This window comes from Bos grunniens, chromosome 3 (assembly GCF_055505025.1).
Source record: "Bos grunniens cultivar Pamir isolate PY7600 chromosome 3, Bosgru_T2T1.0, whole genome shotgun sequence".
Classification (NCBI taxonomy): domain Eukaryota; kingdom Metazoa; phylum Chordata; class Mammalia; order Artiodactyla; family Bovidae; genus Bos; species Bos grunniens.
The window spans coordinates 88,442,678-88,449,337 of NC_141167.1; positions in this window are offsets into that span (position 1 = coordinate 88,442,678).

Here is a 6,660-nt window from a genome sequence, read left to right on the forward strand (position 1 = left end):
ATGTGTGTCCCCTGAGATAAGCATCTCAGGGCTGGTGACCCCAGGACTAGGAAATGTCATTTACCCTGTAGACTTGCAGTTTCCAAACCTTAGTGTACATAGAAGCCCAAAGGGTGATGTTAAAATGCTGAGTCTCTGGGTTACCTCCAGAGACTCAGATTCAGTGGGGCCTACAACAAGCCCCCCTCCAGCTGTGACCGATGCTGGTGGTCCCGGTGCCTCCTTTCCCAAGAAACGCTGCCCGACCCTGTCTGTCTCCCCAACCTCCGGAGGAAATAAACATACAATGAAAGTTCTACTTTTCCCCCAAGGGACCGAGAGACTAGTTTCCATTAGGAAAAGCACCAGTCAAGCTAGAGCGTGGGCTTAATATTAAAACAAGGACGAGCAGGACAGGAGGGAAGGCAGGGAGAATGTGATGGGGTCTGCATCCATCCAGAATTAGGTTTCAAAGTTTGTGCAACTGTCCCTGAGGAAACCTCAGTCGCTGAAGTGAAACCAAGGGGGAAGAGGAACACAAGGAGGGGGCCACTGTGAGGAGAGAGGGGAGGCCCCCCATGGGGCTATAATTTCCGCTCACTTGAGGGCGGACAGCTGGGGCCCCACCTGGAGGCTGGGAAGCCCTGCAGGTGAGGAGGCGGCTCTGGCTGCCCCGAGGCCCCAGCCAAGAGGCAAACACGTGTCCTACATATGTTCCCAGGCCCCCATCTGGGGCCCAGCTGTGGAAACCTGGACCTGAGCTGCCAAACAGGATGCTCTGTGTCAGCAGGGGATGTTTGGGAGACGGGGCAGCAGAAAATGGGGCCCAGGCCCCGTGGCTCGGGGTTGTCCTGCCCCAGGAGCCTGCTGGGGATGGAGAACTTCACAAGGAGCCCCTGGGCCGAGGCAGCCCACAGCTCACTCCCAGGTGTGGGGAGGGGACACACCTCTGAGAGCTCACTGTGGGAACTGCCTACCTGACCTCACTAGCTTCCAGGAAGGGACACTGAGAAGGGGCTCAATGAGGCCCTGGGAGAGGCAAAGGGACGACTGTTTTTGGGGTCGGGTAGAATTACGCTCTTGGGAGGATTTGGTCCCATTGGGGTGCTGAGCGCCAGCCGGGCTCCCTGTAGAGTCTCCGGCCCCAGTGTCCTCACTGGCAAGGGCAGCTGTGAGGTAACTAAGGAGTGCTGTCGGTGGGCTGCTCTCCAGGTGTTCGTTCCTTCCTTCCATGAGGGCCTGTGGGCACTTCTGATCCTGGGCAAGGCTACCTACAGCCACCACGGCCCCGGACAGCCTGCACTGTCCTAGGAGCCCTGGGCCAGGGGAGACCCATGGGGATGGCAAAGTCTGGGGGCCGGGAAGGGCTTCGCTGTTTGCCCCAGAGATGTCCTGAGCCCCTGGGGAGCTTGGGATGATCAGAAATAGGGTCCTGTACTGCCCCTAGCATCTCCCAGCTTCCCTCCCAGATGCTGCCCTCCCCAGCCCCCACCTGCCTTCTGCCCTCCACGGCATGCTCTGTCCTCCCTCTGCCCTTCCGTCTGATGGTCCTGCCCCTCCCGGTGACACTGGGGCCAACGGCTCAGATTCTCAGCTCAGCTCTGCTAGGGCTGAGGCCGCTCTCAGAGTCTGTTTGCACCTCTGCTACATGTGGACAGCGACTCTGGCCATCTCGCCAGTTCGTTGTGAGGTAGACCCCACAGCAATGTGGCCCCAACCCTCCCTGGTGGTGGAGCACGGTGGGGGTTGTTCATTAGGTACCCAGAGTCCTGTGTTCCATCGCAGAGATGCTGGGTCCTAATTCCTGGAAAGGGGACCCTTAGGAAGCTGGGGTTTTAGCCACAGGAAGAATGTTGGAAAGGTATTGAGCAAGGAGACCCCAGGGACTCCCTCTTCTTGGGGTGATCTTGGCTCTGCCCACCACTAGCTGCCTGGGGAACCTCAGGGAAACAGCTTCTTTAACCTTCCTCCTCAGTGAAATGGCGTTCCCACTGGGATTCCCTTTGCAGGGTTGTCGTGAGGCTGGAATGAGGTGGTGCGAATCCCAGGCCCAGTGAGCTTGTGTACGGACAGCACTCTGCAGGCTGATAGAGGACTTTTTCTGCCTATAGAAAGTGGGTTTTGTGCCCCTTCAATAAAGGATGGTGTCTGCACTAATCAGTCACCAAGAGCAAGTACAGAAACTGGGTGTTGAACTTAGCGCAGGATGAAACAGCCTGTGCCCCGTCCCACCTCACCTAGCATGAAATGGGCTAGCTGGGAGGCAGGCTGACCTCCTCCAGGGAGGAAGCCATCAGAGCCATTCTAGAACCTTCCCTCCCAGTACACCTCTGGTGTCTTTTTAATTTTTTTAAAATGTTTTAAACACCATCCCAAATAGACCCACCCAGGACTTTAGTGCCCAAGGCAGCCCCCTTCATTCCATAATCCGCCGCACGGAGTCAGCCTGTTTGGTTCAAGGTGAAGATTTTAACCCAGGCTATTTATAATTCCCGCGATGGAGCGGGTGTCAGTTTCAAAGCAGTCATGCCAGATGTCGGTTTGGAAGCTGAAAGGGAGACAAGCATTATTATAAATTAATGTTGCCAGTGATTAATATTTGATATTTTAAACACACATTCATCTGGGAGGAAAAAAATCCCCTTTAATTAGCGTGGCCGGCTGTCATGCAATCCTCCCCTTGACGATGGGCTGCCACAGGTCTTCCGGTGTAGCTTCAGGCAAAGATCTGACTGAGGGAAGAAAAAATGAGCCATGAAGTCAGGTTGTCTGTAGACTTGCCTCTTCAGGCAGGTTCTGTCAGGCTTGGGCATCCTGCACTGCCTTCACTCAGCCCATCCTTTCTCCTCTGTGCCTCCCGCTCCAGTTCTGGGCTGGAAAAATCACAGGTTGGTTCCATCACAGCCTAGAAGTTAGGATTTCTTTTGAGTCTGGGCTCTGCCCGAGAGTGAGGAGGCTCACTGGAGGCCAACGATGTGGGCTTGCCTGAAGACCTGTCTTATTTTGTCTGCACAGTGTAAATAAAGTGACTTGTATTTAAAATTTGGTATATTTCCCCCAAACCCACATTTCCTATCAAAGTGTTAAAGTGGAAGTGTTAGTCCCTCAGTCATGTCCGATTCTTTGCGACCCTGTGGGCTGAAAACTGCCAGGTTCCTCTGTCCATGAGATTTTTCAGGCAAGAATACTGGAGTGGGTTGCCATTTCCTTCTCCAGGGAGTCTTTCAGACCCAGGGATTGAACTCGGGTCTCCTGCATTGCAGGCAGATTCTCTACCATTTGAGAATGTGGGAAGCCCCTACATTTCTTATACCTCTTAGAAAATGATGAATCCTGGCATCCTGGAATTGGGTTCCCACAGTGGCACTAATTGGAGGGTGTGGTATTCAGCTGTAGAGGGTTGTTTAGACACATCTGAACTCGCCACACCTGTGTCGAGGTCTCTGCCACACCTTCCTTAGGGTGGCCACCGAGTGACCGGGATTTCCATCTGATCTGAAAATAATTTGTTTGATCTACACAGCGCTGGCTGCGTTATGCTTAAAATTTTTGGAAGGCAATTAAATTAACTGTGTATTTCTATTTTTTGATATTTACTTTAAAAATTAGAATTGGAAACACAGTCTAGAGTACCATATAGGCGCATATCATATGACTTGCTTTACCCATAATTTAGTTAAAGCGAAGATTCTCTGGTAGAATCTTTGGCAGATGATTTCTCCATTACCTGCCTGGCCCCTGTGGGCATCTGAGCTTTCTCCTAGTGCTCAGTGTCACCAATCCTCAGGTTTCTCATCCATTAAATGAGACCCAAGCAGGGTGGAATGGAAAGATCACGGGTTTTGGAGTCAAACTGGTCCTGGATTGAAATCCTGGCAGTATCCTATTCTGATTTGGGAGCTGGGTAAGTGACAACTTTGTTAAACTTCATTTTTCTCATTTGTAAAATATGGGTAAAGATATCCACTCTGTATGTTTTTGGTGGTGATTAGAAGAGAGGAGAAAAATATTAATAATAAGAGCTTATGTTTTTTTAATGCCTACTGTCCACTAAGGGGCTTCCCTGGTGGCTCAGTGGTAAAGAATCCCCCTGCCAATGCAGGAGACTCATGTTCAATCCCTGGGTGGGGAAGATCCCCTAGAGGAGGAAATGGCAACCCACTGCAGTATTCCTTCCTGGGAAATCCCATGAACAGAGGTGCATGGCAGACTATAGTTCATGGGGTCACAAAAAAGTCGAACACGACTTAGTGATTAAATACCAAGAAGCACATACCATAAATTTAGCATGCTAATCATTTTAAGTGTACAGTTCAGGGGCATTAAGTACATTTGCATTCTGTGCAGCCATCATTACCTCCATCTCCAGACCTATTTTCATCTTGCAAAACTGAAAAATCTATACCCATTAAACAATTATGCCCCATTTCCTTCCTCCCCCCAGGCCTGACAACCACCATTCTGCTTTCTGTCTTTATGAATCTGACTTCTCTAAGTACACCATACAAGAGAAAATAAAGCAGGTGTGGTCAGATTTCAACATTTTTGATATCTGAGTTGAGGGTATCAGGAATTCTTTGTACTATTTCCGTACAATTTATTTCTAAATTATTTCTAAATAAAAAGATTTTAAAGACTGAGACAATCCAAAGACCTCTTCAAATAAATTCCATAGTCATAAATTTGACATTCAGCACATTCAGAAGTTAGAAACCAAACAGCAATGGAGCATGCTACTCAATACCCAGAGCCCCACTCCAGGGAAAGCTATTGAGCTTGGGTTTTGGGAAGAGGGGCTGGCAGGTCACTCCTAAATCCCATATGGGGTTGCTTTTCAAGTAGGGAGTTGAAAAGAGGAGGAAAAGTGGGGGAAAGAGAAGAAGAAAGGGATGCGAAGATTCTCTGGTAGAAACCAGGCCCCTCCCAACGGTTCCTCCACTTTCACAAGATGCCTGCACAACATGATGGGACAAACCAGGGCTAAAAGGGGACAGAGAAGTTGGCCGTGGAGAACACGAGCCACTGCAGGACAACAACACAGAATCTCTCTGTCATGCATCTTGAGATCATGAATGTCTGCATTATAAACACAGTTTTATAGAATCACTAAATAGTTGGGGAGGAGAACTCAATCCAAAACTTCAACTTCAAAAGCTTCATGACATTGGGTTTGGCAATGATTTCTTGCATTTGATGCCAAAAGTACAAGCAAAGAAACAAATTAGATTATAGCGAAACAAACAAAAAACATTTGTATATCAAAGGACACGTCAACAGAGTGAAACTGCAATCCGCTGAATGGGAGAAAATATTTGCAAACCAAATACCTAATAAGAGGTTAACATCCAGAATATGCAAAGAATTCCTGCAACTAAACAACACGTAAAAAAACAAGTATTGAAGCCAGAAATTGACATCAATACAAAACTATTACTTAATGTTGACCAAATCCTCTTTCCCAACTATTTGGTGATTCCTTAAAATTGTGTTTATAAAGCAAAACACGATCTTAAGATGCATGACCCAGGGATCCAGAGACTTGGTTTGCTGGGGACCCTGAGTCCTTCGTTGGAGTTGGGGGGGTCACTTTTACCCCTCCCTCTCTCCCATTCTATTCAGGAAGCTGGAATGGGCTTCCCCATTGCATTTTCCCATAACTCACAATGTGCTCTCCTGTGTGTGCGGGGGGCCAGGTCCCCAGCCCCAGTGCTCTCATGAGAGGACCCAGCAATTCTGTGATGTGTTGGGCAGACATTCCCAGGGCTCAGGTCACTTGATGCAGAACAAACAGAGGTATGGGTTTGGAGTCTGGGAGTTGGTCTGTCCCAGATTTCTGCTGACCAAGACTGGAGGACTGGCCAGTATGTCACTCACAGGGATCCCTTTGTGGTCAGGAGGGGACAAGGGTGGGGACTTCCACATGTGCCAGCAGTATTTTCCAACGTGTTTTCCAGGTTTCCGGCCTTCTGAGATCTCTCTCCGGTGAGCCGTTGCAGTTCCTCTGTCCTGCATTAAAGACCCCTGGACTCCTCCCATCTTCTTCAGCCCGAGGCTTGCTGAGTGTGGATGTAATGTGGTCATCTTTGCTTAACTATAGGGTTTTGGTGCTGGGAGGGTCATGTGGTCAAACTAAGAGGATGCACCCCCAAGAATCATATTTTGAATAATATTTTGAGGTACTGATCTATTATTTTTAAAAAATCCTCCCATTTTCTCTTTTCTCTTTTCCTCAGGAAAGGAAAAGCCAGCTCTGCCTCTGTTTGCCTTAGGGAAGACGTGGGCAGGGCAGAAAGCAGAAGGGACTGGCAGAGCAGGACGTTTCTCCTGAAGCCCTGGAAGGACCTGAGGCCCCTCAGAGGATGTAGAAGCAGAGGCAGGGGACGCAGGCAGATTCTGAGTGGTGGGGACCCAGATCCTGCTTCTTGGTGGTGGTGCAGGGAGAAGGCAAGGTCAGGGTGGAGGGTCCGTGTGATTTGTCTGGGGGAATATGACCGCAGCGACTTCCAGAAGACTGGGTTGGCTCAGGTGAGATATGGAGGCAACAGGAACCCAGGTAGAGACAAAGGAAGACCGCCACGCACCCCCTACCCCTTGCAAACTTGACCAGCTGGAGAGTCATGTGCATCAAAGCACACCTGCGGGGCGCTGCAAAAACGGCTGAGGTTAACTGACCCCTCAGTC